The sequence below is a fragment of the Prosopis cineraria genome, unplaced genomic scaffold, assembly GCF_029017545.1.
Source record: "Prosopis cineraria cultivar Desert tree isolate PC_DT_omini unplaced genomic scaffold, ASM2901754v1 PC11, whole genome shotgun sequence".
Lineage (NCBI taxonomy): Eukaryota > Viridiplantae > Streptophyta > Magnoliopsida > Fabales > Fabaceae > Prosopis > Prosopis cineraria.
The window spans coordinates 43,824,511-43,840,060 of NW_026555342.1; positions in this window are offsets into that span (position 1 = coordinate 43,824,511).

A 15,550-nucleotide genomic window follows, 5' to 3' on the forward strand; every position below is an offset into this window, starting at 1 on the left:
AATAAATCCATAATAATTTCTAACAATAAGAAAAAAAATATTTTTGTTATAGTCTAAATTATTTAAATTTATAAACTTTAATAAAAACAGTACTCAAAAAATTCAACAACACTATATTACAATAACAATTTAGAAACAAACTTAATAAATCTTTATGCAATTATCTCCTTAGCATCAATTACACTTTAAACATTTGTCAAAAATAAATTAATTATAATTATAATAAAAAAAATTAATAGGACTGGACTGGACCAAGTGGTCCGGATGCCTGGTTTCTTGTCCAGTCCAACCCGAAAAAATAGTCTGGTCTTTTTAGTCCTTTTGGTCCTGAAGGATCAGTGACTATACAGACCGAACAAGACTGAGACCATCTCGGGTTGGACTGGACCAGACAGGACTGGGAGACTTTTGCACAGCCCTAAAAAGAAGTTTCTTACTTTTAATAGCTTATAACCTTTAAAGGTTACATAATGCACCATTATATACCACGTTATATCTTTGTAACATTCTTAAATGATTGAAGGCTTATAAATAAAGGTCATGTCTAAAACATATGTATACTAATGAATAAGAATTCTCCTCCTTTATTTTCTCTTCATTTATTGTATTGTCTTGTCTTTCTTTACTCTTTATATTTACTATATTTTACAACAATATGGTGATAATAACATTTGTTTTGGCTATTACCAATGCCTCAACTATCTAAAAAATATAAGAAATTAATTAGCCATAGTTCTACAATATAATATCTTATTTAATATCATTTTTTAGTTGAATGACATTTTAACCCTTATGAAAAAGTAACATAATTAACAATAGGGGGTTTTGAAAAATAAAATTAAAGATTGGGCAGTTAATTTTAAACTTTTAAAAATGAGGGGTGTTATATATAACTGTCTTAAAATTTAAGGAGGTTTTATATATTTTAACCTTAAAAATAGAATGAGTGGGGTTGGTAATTTTCAATACAATATTTGTCATCCGTATAGTAATATGATTATGAATTATTTTATTTGACAGTAGAATTCTCGCCCATTTAATTGACAAAATAGGAAATGTTGGTAATAATTATAAGCTATAAATAAAAAAAATTTTAAACCAAAATATTAACAATATGATTCTATTTTTTAAAAAAATTAAGATTTTAACTAATTTTTTCTTGAAAAACATAAATTAATAACAATGACTTGTATTATTATTTAGAGAGATATTACAAATAAAAAATTACAACTACAAAATTTATTAGGTATAATTACGTTGAAGTTTTATAAAAGAAAATTAATTATTATAAAGTTTATTAATAATTAAACTAAGACAAATGTGTTGTCAATAGCTAATAGCTTTAATTTAGTTGTTAGTAGACCTTACAGTGATTAATTCTCTTATGTAAAACCTAGGTGTAATTCTACCAATTTATTATCTTAATAGTTATTTTATTTAAAAATAATATGTTATTACATATTTTAATAAAAACATGATTTAAAAAATGAATATTATTGATTTTTAGAAAATAGAATTTTAATATTGTGCCATTAACCGTAACCTATAGCAAAAGCAACATTATTTATATAGTGTTTTTATTAAAAAATATTATAAAAAGGAAAATTTACTGTTGATCTATAAGATAATTTTGACGGTAAATACAAAGGATTTAGATTAAGATTAAGGACTTATTTCTCTAAGATTAAAAAATAAGTAATTTTTAGATAGTTTAAAGATTCTATAAAGAGAGGTTTATTTTGTAGAAATTTTATAAAAAGAAGATAATATTTTATGTTTGGTTGCAATAAAAAAAAGTGATTATTAGTTAGTTATTTTTAAATTTTATAATATCTTCCTTATTTTTGTTTTATAAAAATAATTTATTATTATATTATTTAAAAAAATTATTTTATTTTCATTTATCCTGCCTCTTTAAAACACTCTATTTCATCTATCATATTAGATTATTTTCAGGAGCTACTAAAAGAAACTTCTTAAAATAATCATAAATATATTTTTTTTATCCTGATTATTTTCAAAAGTTCAAACAAACATCTTATAAACTCACAAAATAGATTTTTTCTAAAAAATGTAATTTTTTTCATGAAATAACCTAAAACAAATGAGCCCTAAGATAAGATTAAGATTATAAAAACTGAAATAACAAAAACAGCATAGTTTATTTTTATATTGGGTTAAAGTATATTCTTCATGTACTTTCTTTTGAGAAGTATTGGGCATCATGTACTAATAAGTGTAACATTGTTTCCTCGAAGCTATCTTTCAAATGAGTAAAAATCCCCTCCATTAGTAAATTATAGAAAATTATATGTAAAGATATGTAAATAATAATAATAACCATAATATTTTCAAATCAATTATAAAAAATGATGAAAATTAATAATGATTAAGTCCTTTAAATATTTTAGGTTATTCTCTTTAATTTTTTTGATTAACAAACAGTCTTTTTCTAAAACATTGTACCACCCAAATTTAATATTTTAATATTTTATAACTTCATATTAAAAAGGAGGAAATAAACCCCTAACTAAGTGGATAAAATTAATATTATTTTGTTGACTTTGTAACTCCTTTTTCTAATTTTAAAATTGGAAACATATTTTTTTTTTGGCAGTACAGAGGCGAGCAAAATCTTGAGAGAAACAAAGCAAAAACTAGAGCTTGACGGGCTCAACCTGCCTATCAAATAGTGGAAGGTAAGTTGGCAAAAATGATTTCGTTTATATGTGAGTCAATTGACTCGCATTACATAATTTAAACTCCCAATAAGCTAATATATTAAAAAAAAAAAAGAAAGAAGAAGAAGACTCCTTCTCATTTACATTCAGCAATTAGCTTCACTCATCATTAACATCAACTTGTCTGATATAATTAAATGATGTTATTTAGTGTATATCTATTATATGTTCTCCTATTTTTAATAATACAAGTATACAAACAAATAACCATGCACTATGCATCAAAAGAAGAGAAGCTTTAAAGTACAGTACATGTAAAAAAAATATGTTTACATCCTTGCATATTTGAAGGATTCTATTGTGTTATATAAAACGCGCACAACATATATGTGATAATAATTAAGATTATTTTATGCTTATGAAAATAATTGTTAAAATTATTGGACGACGCTCCACAGCTGAGCGAATGATGTAACAAATTAAAATATAGACGATAGGCATTATGTTTGTTTGTCGTGAAGCAAATATTTATTTTAAATTGTATTAATGTATTTAAAATTTGTAATGAATTTTTTAATGATCTAAAAGGAGTTTTATTATTATTTGAATAATTAATTTTTAAAAAAATGAAAAAGAGGTGAATTCATAATTTTCAAAATTAATGTGTGTGTGTATTTAACTGGTGTTTAGCTCACCAACCCAGCCCTGCGAATTGCAAGCGGAGTAGAAATATAACTCGTCAGAATGTAGGTTATGGCAACTTGTTATGCACAACTTGTAATTTACAATTGAACTTATATTATCGGCTCTAATAAAAACTAAAAACAAACCAAGCTAATTAAGCAGAAACGGGGGGCACAAGATGCCGATCATCCCAAACAATTTAGGCGCAACTGGGTAGGATACTAGAAATCCATTGAACATTAAATAAATCTAAATGCGCGTTTCCAGCTAGAGAATCCACACAGAGAAGAACATTACGTGGGGACTGTCTAATCTGAACTTCCCATTGGTCATGGAAAAGGTCACGAACATTAGACAAGACCCCACGAGGTGGGTGATCTGTCGAAATATCACGAGACATGAGAAATATTGAAAACATATTACATTGTATAAAAATCTTAATTAAAAGCAAATGGCACTTTAATTTTAAATATTTATTAATTTAATTGTTAGTTAATTAAAAAAATTATAGAGAACTACGTGAAAAATTTAAAAGAGTTAATCAATATTAATTTTTTAAAAGAACATTTTCATAATAAATATTAAATAAGGAGAATTTCATTTAAAGATATGGGAAAAAACAAATTTTCTGACGGGTCCTAAAAGATTCTAAAACCCCAGTTCAGTCCTCAGGGGTTAAATTAAAAATAAGTTAAATGTGAAAAAGATAAAAATACCCTTAGTTTAAATATTAAAAAAAAAACCGCCAACCACCGTCGTTAAAGTACCGTCATCGGTGATTAGAGCCTCGTCAGCAATGATAGCCACTAAACCTCTATCATCAGAACTCTGGCCACTGGCTGGACCACCACCAACGATGGCTGGAGAATTATGGAAAATTTCATTCTCCAAATGAGGCCAAAGTAGGTGTAGAGCTCATGATCCCTTGGCTCACTAAAAAGCCTTAGACCACCAAGCCACTCAACTCATTTTATCATATGGTGCATAAAATTATATATATAATAAACTTTATTTTCAAACCACTTGATTATTACGTTAATTATTAATCGTGTAACTTTACTTGTTAATATATTAACATGACTTATTAATTACTTAACTTTCCTTGTTAACCCTATGACTCCCGTAATAGAACTAAATTACTTGTTAATCGCGTAACTATACTTGTTAATACCTTAACAAGACTTGTGAATTACTTAATATTCGTTATTAAGTCCGTAACCCCTATAATATAACTACATTACTTGTTAATCACGTAATTGTACTTATTAATACCTTAACGACTTGTTAATTACTTGAATGTACTTGCCAAATTTATAACTCTTTCAACTGAACTGCATCACTTGTTAATCATATAACTTTACTTGCTAATTATGTAACAATACTTGTTAATTGTATAACTTGACTTGTTAATTACACAACTTTACTTGTTAATTTTGTGACTCCCTCAAAATTATTTGTATAATAAATCTTATTTTCAAACCTCTTGAGTATTATGACAAGAAACATACTTTTTAAAAGCCTAATATAGCTTATCATTTCTTCAATTTTAATGTTAATATTATATTTGTTTTTAGGGTATTGCTTTCTCTCTCTCTCTCTCTCTCTATATATATATATATATATATGCTTATATAATTGATTATCTAGTTTGATGAATATTGACAAGGGAGACTCGACTATCGTCGCTTTCGTTATTTGTCAAACTCAATTTTTTATGTAAATTATATGTTCATTTAACAAGTGATAACAGATAATTAACAAATATTGTTGCGGAATTAACAAGTAAAGTTATACAATTAATAAGTAATTTAGTTGCTTTTTCGAAACAATAGTTAAACAAGTCTTGTTAGGTATTAACAAGTCAAGTTGCACAATTACAAATATTGTTGCGTAATTAGTAAGTAAAGTTACATGATTAACAAGTAATACAGTTCAATTGAAGGAATTATGGATTTGATAAGTACATTCAAGTAATTAATAAATTCTGTTAAGGTATTAACAAGTATAGTTATACGATTAACAAGTAATATAGTTTTGTTATGGGAGTCACGAACTTAACAAGAAAAATTAAGTAATTCACAAGTCCTATTAAGGTATTAGTATGTATGGTTATGCAATTAACAAGTAATTAGTTTTGTTGCGGGAGTCATAGGGTTAACAAGAAAAGTTAAGTAATTAATAAGTTCTGTTAAGGTATTAACTAGTAAAGATATGAGATTAATAAATAATGTAATAATCAAGTGGTTCAAAAATAAGGTTTATTATATATATAATTTTATGCACTATATGATTGAATTAATGGGTTGAGTGACTTGGTAGTTCAAAGTTTTTTAGTGAGCTAAGAGGTCATGGGTTCTACACCTACCTTGGCCACCTTTGAAGAATTAAATTATTCATAATTCTCTAACCACCATTGACGGCGGTCCAGCTGATGGCCAGAGCTCCGATGACGAAGGTTCTCCGATGACAATGGCTAGTGTTTTTTTTATATATTTGAACTGCATGTATTTTCGCTTTTTCTACATTTAACTTATTTTTAATTTAATCCCTAAGGGCTAAACTGAGATTTTAAAATCTTTTGAGACCTACCAGAAAATATATTTCTTTTCAGGTCCTTAAATGAAATTCTCCCTATTAAATATTTTAATATCTATTTAATTTTATTTTAACAAAATTTTAGAGTTGCCAACACTCATAAAAAAAGAGTTCAGGGTACCAAAGGATATACTATGTTATTAGAAAATGACAAAATTAATAGATCATTAATGGAGAAAGATTTTTGTTTCTCTAAAAAATAATTTAGGAGGAAGAATGTTTCATTTAATAGTTCGGAATGTCTAATATTTTTTTTGAAAAAAAATACAGGGAGAAAATATACTATGAGTTTTTTATATTTTGAAAAAAAAAAATTCCTAGGTAATGAATGACGTTGAATATCTTTTCAGGGAAAAAGAAAAGCTTTTTCAAGACGCACATTCTACTCCTCTCCTTTCATTTTTGGTAATTAAGTTCATGGGGTGTAACATCGCACCATATATCTAAAAGGTCCAGCCGTACATAAAAAATTGTTGACCTTATAACTACAATGTTTTAAAAGCTGAACCAATTGTTAAATTAGAAAGATAAGTATGTCTCAATTTTTATAGTCTAACTAGTTAGATTAATAGTGTGGTCAAACTAATGACATAATTATTAAACAAATACCCTTCATTTATTAATTTTGTTTGAGATACAGAAGCATTAATTGTTAATTTTCTTATTTCACTTATTAATTTACTACTATGAATTATAAATTATATGACTTGTCCTCTCAAAATAATCATACAAGACTTGAATATAAATTGTTCAATTAGTTTGTCAAATAAGCAGTAATATTAATTATTAATTTGCTAATTTTACTTTCTAATTTACTAATATAAGTTAAATTAATAAGTAAAGTTAGCAAATTAATAATTAAAATTGCTGCTTGTTTCACAAACTGATTGAACAACTAATATTTAAGTAATATTTAAGTCTTGTATGATTATTAACAGGTCAAGTTATATAATTTACAACTTATATTAGTAAATTAATAAGTGATGTAAAAAAATTAACAATTCATGATTTTGCAAATCAGACAAATTTAATAAGTGAAAGGTATTTTAATCTTTTCACTGTTGAAATTATTTTTTTTTTCAATCTTCCTAGATTGAACTAAAATTTTAAATTTTTTTAGGACCTGTTAACAATTAAGTTATATGTCCTGGCCTTAATTGAAATTCTCCCCTACTAAAATGGTGTTGCAGTTTCGTTTTACTTTTGCATTCATTATAATAATTGTCTCTAAACAAAATAAAGCCTTCATTCTCATGAAAGTGTCTGTGTGTGTTTTCTTTCTATATTTAGTTTCAAAGAGAATGATCAATAAGAACTTTGTAAAAGTATTAATATTAAATTAAGATTTTTTAATAATAATGTTTTCAAATTTTAATATTTCTTTTATCATGTTTCAGTACTAAAGTTCCTAATTTAACATTAATATTCTTATAAGGTTCTTATTTGTCATTCTCTCTTAATTTTAATCTCAATTACTAATACTGAAATAAATTAGAAAGACATTAAGAATGGATGATCCTCCTATTATAAAACTACCAATAAAGTATATATATTTCCTTATATAAAGCTTGCCAATAAAGTTTAAGAATGGATGATCCTCCTTTTATAAAACTACCAATAAAATTGCTCCAATTGATCCTTACGAGATAAACGCACCTGGCTAATAAAATTTGGCCATCAAGATGACAATCATCTCCTGATTGAAGGGTATAAATGACATAGGATTTAAAGTGAAGGAAATCTTGCTGCTTCATATTGCATGACCTCAAAGAGCAGTGATAGATCCAAAACATAACTCATGGGGCCAAAATTAGTTTCCCCCCTTTTTTCCAAGTGAAAAATAAGAAAATTCATTAAAAAAAGTTTGTAATGTTAAACATAATGACTTGTGACATGATGTTTAGCTTAAATTTTGATAATGACAAATATAGATGAGTTAATTATACTTATGTCTAATTATTTTCACATATATAATAGTTAACTATAATTATGGAACAAATACTTTAAAATGTTTTTGCTTCTGTTGTTATATATTACATGAGATTTGAAAAAAGGATTTGTGTGTATCAAAGTTATTTTATACTATTATATTTTTTTCTTATCTTAAATTGATTCTATATTCAAGAGTATTTATAGTATTATTTTTCACAACTTGGATATACGCATATTGATAATTGGACTAACCATTTTATAATATATCATTTAAGATTGTTCAAAGTGAAGATGAGAGTAAGTGTAAAGAGGAACAAAGTTGAAGTTATCATTTGCATGCTACACTCATGATTGAAGAACATAAAGATAAAAAAAAGGATGATTCAAGAAGAGCTTAAGAAGAATAAAGACATTGATACAAGCTTGAACGCACCTTAGAAGCCTTGGACTTAATACGTATAATATCATTAGACTAGGAGTCTTTATGTTAAACTTATTAATTTAGATATGAAGGATTGGCTCAAGATATTTAAAATCAAAACATGCATTTTACCTCTTAAGAGAAAGAGTAAGATATATTTTTCTATAATCATGATTTTCATCTCTGGTCATATATATCTCACCAATTTTTAAATGTTTTGATTACTAACTTCATAAAGTTTTTAAAATTGTTCTATTTACTCAAAATAGAGTTAAGGTAAAAAAGTCATAAATATTTGAAGTCTAAGTTTTAAAATGTGAATTGTGCAGAAAAATAGTTTGGACCTTTAATCATGTTTCATATCATATCTGTCACGTCTCGAAAAATGAGAGTGACCGGCACAGAATATGAACCATATCATACATCCCTTAAGCGCTAAAAAGAATTCTTCATATTACTAAAACATAATTATGTTTATATTAAATTATAACATGCGTGATCATTTTCATAGAAGCTTCCTTATTTTTGTAGAAATTTCAGCAGAACTTCCCTTGTAAATAGGACCATATCGAAAATTTTACAACAAAACGTTCAATCAAAAAATCACAATAACCAGGAGCTTTGCTCCTTCCAGCCAATAGACAAAATATATAACAAAATAAGGACCCTAACTATAGTCTATGTGGAGCACCTAATTATATTTTTCATAATATGATACATAAATTTCATATTTGTATCAATAGAAGATATTTACAAAAGAAATCTACACATAATTCAGTAAAAGAAGTCCTTTAGTGATCAGCAGGACGTATAGCCTTAGCTACGCTATCTGAGATCAAAAATAACTTTCCAATGAATAACGTCTCAACCATAACATTTTTCAAAATCAAAATTAATAGCTACATGTTAACCTCTAGAAGTTCATGTTATTTCATCACATTTTCCTTAGATTCTAATCCATTTTGGTTCAATTGTATATGTTTTTATTACCCAAATTAGGAAAATGTACATTTTATTTTGGGCTTGTGTTCTTAGCTTTAATTTGATATTTTTAGCCTAATTTCATGTTATTTTGATTGAAGTTTTGATTAGAAGCATTTTTGGAGCTTTGTGGATGTTTTTAGAAGGCTTTTGGATGAAGAAATCAATAGCAAAATGAATGATTTTCGTTTGCTATAAAAACAGTGCAAAATTGCCAAAGTCGCCCCAAAGTCGTGACTTTTGTTCGAAACTTTCGCCGCTGTCAGAAAAACGTTGCGTTTCATTTATCAAAAAGTAGTTGGCTAGGATACATATAAGCTGAGAGCTCGACCCAAAATGCATTCTTGAGACTTTTAGACACTTTTGGAGCTTGCTTGTGCTAGGGTTTGGGCATTGGAAGAGTTGGGATCAAGAGATTGAAGCTTTGAAGACATTTGGAGCTCATTTTCTTCGATTTTTCTATTCCTCTTCCCTTTCCTCTCTTGTAATCTGAAATGGGTCCACTTATTTTGTATATTTGTAGCTCGTGGATGATTATGAGTGGCTAAACCCTTTGTTCTAAGATTATTTGAAACCCTCGTATGCATTAACACTATATTTTTTCTCTCTTTTTGTGATTAATGATATATATGTGTTTATTTTACTCTTTCCTTAATGCTTCTACATGATTGGCCACCATTTAGATGTTGGGTTCACTTAATTGATGCTTGAGAGGGCTAGGTTAAGTGTAGAATTTAGGTAATATTGTGCAAGAACTTGATATTTGCATATTGAATGGATGGTTTTGCTAGTAAGATAGAGATATACTTGCTAGCCTTGCATGGCCACATTAGGGTTGATGTTTAAAATTGAGTTTTATTAATTGTAACAGGAGATTGGGCAATTAATTTAACTAAACACTTGTTCATGACTTGAGAGAGCTTGTCCAAGTATTTTTAGAACCCTAAGTTAGCACTTATTTTCATTGAAAGCATTTATGAGAGGAGGTAATTTTTATGTTATAAAATGCAACGGGGATAAATAATCCTAGGTCCTAAATTATATTGAAAGTTTATGAATCACTCACTTTTCTTTATTTTCTAGTGTTAGTTTCATTTACAAAATCATTTCACCTAACTATGTGTAGTTCAACTTGATCAAATTTGCTTAGTCTTTTGCTTGATTATAGTTTTCTAAACAAATCCTCGAGGGAACGATACTCTACTCATTTTATATTACTTGCTACGACTTGTACACTTACGGTAAGCAACACTGCAACATTTATATAAATTAAAAAAAGACAATTCAATGTAAGAAAATTTTGTAAACTTGGACTAAAAATTCTATATAACTTCAACATCAATAAACTTTAAATTTATAATGACAAAACAACCTTAAAATTGGATCTTGACAAGTCAAAACGATGGAATAAATAAATAAGAACAACAATATTTACCAATTTAAAACCAATGAATATAAAATCACCAATTAATTGAAAATACATATTTTTTTTGGGAATTTATCAGAGCAATTCACAAATGTGGACACACAGTCCACAATGGTAAATATTCAAACACGGCTTATGTCATGAAAATAAACGTGGACACATAGTCCACGATGGTAAGTAACCAAACGTAGCCGAAGGCACGAAACAAACGTGGACACACAATCCACGAGGATAATGCTAACTAAACGCAGCTTGAAGCCACAAAACAAACGTGAATACGATGCTCACAAATAACCATCCCTCCATTCTACGTGTGTTGGCCATTGCACGGGGCTAGCACCTCCTATAAGCACCCTGCTAGCTAGGTGCACCATGGCGCGTCAAAAGCTAACGGAAATGCCATTAGTGACCAATGTTCTATATAAAATTTCCTTCAAATTCGTCTCCAAACATGCGAGAAAATCCTCACTTTCAAGGTACAGTTCTCATTCTTAAAATCAAACTCGCATGAATACTTTTAAGTATTAAAAACTCGCCAGAATAAAATTTCATATCCAATACTCATTCTTGCATTTATTGAATAATCAAAAATTTTAAAGTCGAACTCACATGAATCATTCTCTGTATCAATTTAATATTTGATAAAATAAAAATCTCATAATTAAAGTCTGAACGTAATTTAATTGATCAAATAACATTTCAAATTTGATAAAGCTAATTTCTCAAAATAAAGCAAAGTTAATCAACAAATATCAAATAATCACATTAATGCTATTAAAATGATTTTCAAAAAAACATAATATTTTAGTAAAGGAAATTTTGATTGAAAAAAAAAATTAGTTGGGACACTATCCACTTACTTGTAAAAATTTTAAGTGCATAACTTACTTCCAAACTAGTGCTAAAGGTCAATGCTTTGTCTTAAAATTCCTAATATTCAAATAGTATCATTGTTACTTCACCAATCATGCTTTACTACCTAAAATATTTAAATCCAAAACAATTTAGAGAAATAAAAGAAAGAAAACTTTCACTTTTATCTTTTTCAACATTGCATCAAATATCTCAATGATATTCCAAAAATGAATATCAAATTAGCTCTTAAATTGCGAACTCAAATATCTCTCCCAACAACCTCTAATTTCTTCTTTAACTTTCATCACAAAGAACAAGTGCTTAACATGATTGTCTCATCAATGATGGCATATTTGTCATATATATTTGTCACTTTATTTCAAAATCTTCCTCTTAATGCTCAATCAAGTTTTTTTTCTCATTAACTCCCTTTCCAAAGGTTTCCTTCTATCTATAATTAATCTATTCACCTCCCAACACCCATCAAAGAGAATAATTATCTTCTAATGATAGTTTATTTAATCAACAATATTCTCATCATATATATATATATATATCATACCATTATAGAGCAAAAATCCCTCTTGATCATCTTGTCAAATACCTTGTGGCCATTAAACTTCAAATCATTACCAAGCTTCTTCCTATACAGTTCTCCTTCCCAAAATTCTCCAACATAAATATATAAATATATCAACTTCCCAAGTTTCATTCCTTTGACAAAATCAATATAAATTTTGACATAGCTCAAGTGCACACTAAATCACCTTCATTGGACTAAAATTCAACTTAGTTCCATAACCCTTTCTTCCACAAACATGTGTAGCAGAGGAAGAAGGAAAATTCATAATATTTCATGACCTCAAGCCAAAATCACACGCACATAGCAAAGAGAATAAAGATCGAAGTTCCTCACCTCAAGTAGCCAATGAAACACAAGCAAGGAAGAAGAAGATAGATTATATGGCTGAACAGGGGAAGAATTCTGGCCACTCAAAATCGAGGAAGACGAAGTCGACTGCATCGAAGAGGGAAGAAGAAGAACTTGTGGGATGATCCTCCAACTCCAGTGGATCAAGCTCCTCACGCACTTATCGGAAGTGCACCGTCGACAGTAGAGGAGGCAGAACAAAGAATGAAATAGAAATAAAATCTTAAAGCACCCATACACAGCAACACGGACAGAACTCACGCACCTATTGACAGTGAGTTGACCGGCGGAGGAGGAAGATTGGAGAATGCCGGTGACTAGATAGGATTGGAGAAGAACAGAGGCGGTGATCTCTCTCTATATTTTTTTTCTAGATTTCTCTCTCTCTTTCTCGCATCTGGTGGTTCCCGAAAGTGAAATGGGAATGGGAATAAAAAGATGATCAAGGAGAATTGTAAAAATTACAATAAAAAGCACAAGGAAAAATTACAAGAAATGACACAACTAAATTATGAGAAATGGCACAAATTTTTGTTTATTTAAAACAAAACAAAATTGAATTTTTGCTTAGTAGAATTCGAACTCTGGACCTTCAAAAAATATTACTAGCAGGAGTTTCAATAATTAACCACTCTCCACTTATTATAAAATTAATTTAAAATTTAGGATCATTACAATATCTCTCATTACATAGATTATTTTAATGTGAAACATATCTTATTTGAAAATAAACTTCAACAACTTTTCAATGATAGTTTATTTTTAAAAATAAAGTTTTATTGAAAAAGATATGAACTTTAGAAGTTGGGTGTTGAGATATTGATTTTACACAGCATTTAGTTTTATTGAGTAAGTTAGGACATTATGAAATTATGTGTAGTGAACTCACAAAATCACGCTAGAGAGCAGCTGAAATGCACGCGTGATTTAGCATTAGTATTCAAATCACGTGTGAAACCACTTTGTACGCACACATGAAAATGCACCTAGAAGCCTATTTTTGCATTGAATAGCCTCTATAAGCAAAATTACGCATGAAGTACCTTGTACACAATCGTGAAATGATCTCCGAAAACTTATCTTTTATTTTTTAGCTACTATGGTCCAAATCACCTGTGGATATGCTTTGGTCCCTTGCATGATTTGTCTTCTGGGCACTACAACATGTTTTTTTTTATTAGCATTGGTTGCTCACAAGATTTTGCACCTGTACATATATAACTTCAAAACACGCTTGAGGCTTCAAAACACGCGTGATATGACATCTTTACTTGAGAAACCTCCAAAACACGAGTGAATCTGCCTTGGTTCCTCACAAGATTTTACACCAACGGCTATAATCACTATGCAACATCTATAAATGGTCATTTTGTATCTCTAACATTTATTTCACTTCATGAATTATAAATTTGACATTCCAAATTGATCTTAACATGATACTAATTTTAAAAATTATCAAGCTATGAAATTCATGCACATATTACTGTTATTATACAAAATCATTGTTCTTGAGCCAAAATTATCTATATCTTCATCTTTTAAATATTAGTGCTTCATTGCACTAAGCATTATTCTTAGAGAGAGTTTCAATTGAGTAATTCACATACTCAAAACCTTTATAAAGGTGAGGCAAAAATTTTTCTTGGAATCAAGAGAAGTTGTTCTCTTGGGAATAGAAGCTCACTAGTAAAATGAGTTGTTGTAAAGGCTCACAAGTGCCTAAACTGAATTTGTGGATATATTGAGGTGGCAAGCATCCACTTAAGCTTGTGTTATAGTAAAGAAATATCAAGTAGTTGCTTGAAAACTGAATGTAGGCTCAAGAGGAGGAGCTGAATTAGGATAAATCATTGTTTACAATTTCTCATTCCTTAACTTTTTATATTTCCAACAATCTTAGTTAATGCTATGTTTTTGTGTATAAAATTGAATTTGGTATATCTACTTACTCTTATTCAAACTTTTACTTTGAAGTTATTTTTACACATATTGAGCTTGTGAAGAATAATTTTAGCATTCTTATACACAAATTTTAGAATTCAAATTTCTCTAAACTTTCCTTTGAACATAGTTTTGCTGAAAAATTTTAAAAAACTAAAATTTTTTATAAACACCCAATTCATTCTCTTTTAGGTGTGTTGCCATATCTAACATGTAATAGGGCTGCACAAAATATTGGACTTTGGCTTAACTCAAAATATGGTTTCTTTCATGAAAAAGGCTAGGTTAGGCAACCTATAGTTGGGTCTAGTTCAATTGTAATTTAAAAATTAATAGGACTAGACTTAGTTCCTAGAACTATGAGATTAGTCTCGGTAGTCCATACTCACCTAGTTTTTTTTTTCTTTTTTCTTGTTTGAGAGATAATGATTTATTTCATTTTAATAAACTCAATTAAGATAATAAAAATTTTATAATCATAAAAAAATCCATAAAAATTTCTAACAACAACAACATGAAAAAATATTTCAATTTCAATCCAAGAGATTCAAATTCATAACTTCAATAACATCAATAACAACATTCAACAAATTTCAGCAATATGTCTAATATATATTAGAATAATAATTTAGCAGCAAACTAAATTAAAATTATATTAAATAAAAAAGTGAAATGTGAATGAATAAAGCATTGCATTCAAACTTTAAACTATTTAAATATATTAAAAATAATTAAAATTATACTAAAATAATTTCATATGACCGAACTAAACCAAGTGATCAGAGAGCTTGGTCTCCTATTCTATCCAACCTGAAAAGTTAGTTTAATCTTTTTTATCTCTTTAGTCCTTTAGACCAATTTTTTTACTGGACCATATCAAACCAAATTTATTCGAATTATTGGATTGGATAGAATAACCTAACTTTTGTGCAGCCTTTGTTTGTAACATGGGAGAGCACCCCTCCATGTCTCCCAGATCTCACTGTTTAAGAGTCAAGAGTATAAATGGCAAATCAAACGAGTACAAAGTATCATTTCTTGCCATCGATCATGCTCCGTTCAAGCTCAAACGAAGCTGAGGCAAACACCCGGGGCGGACTGAG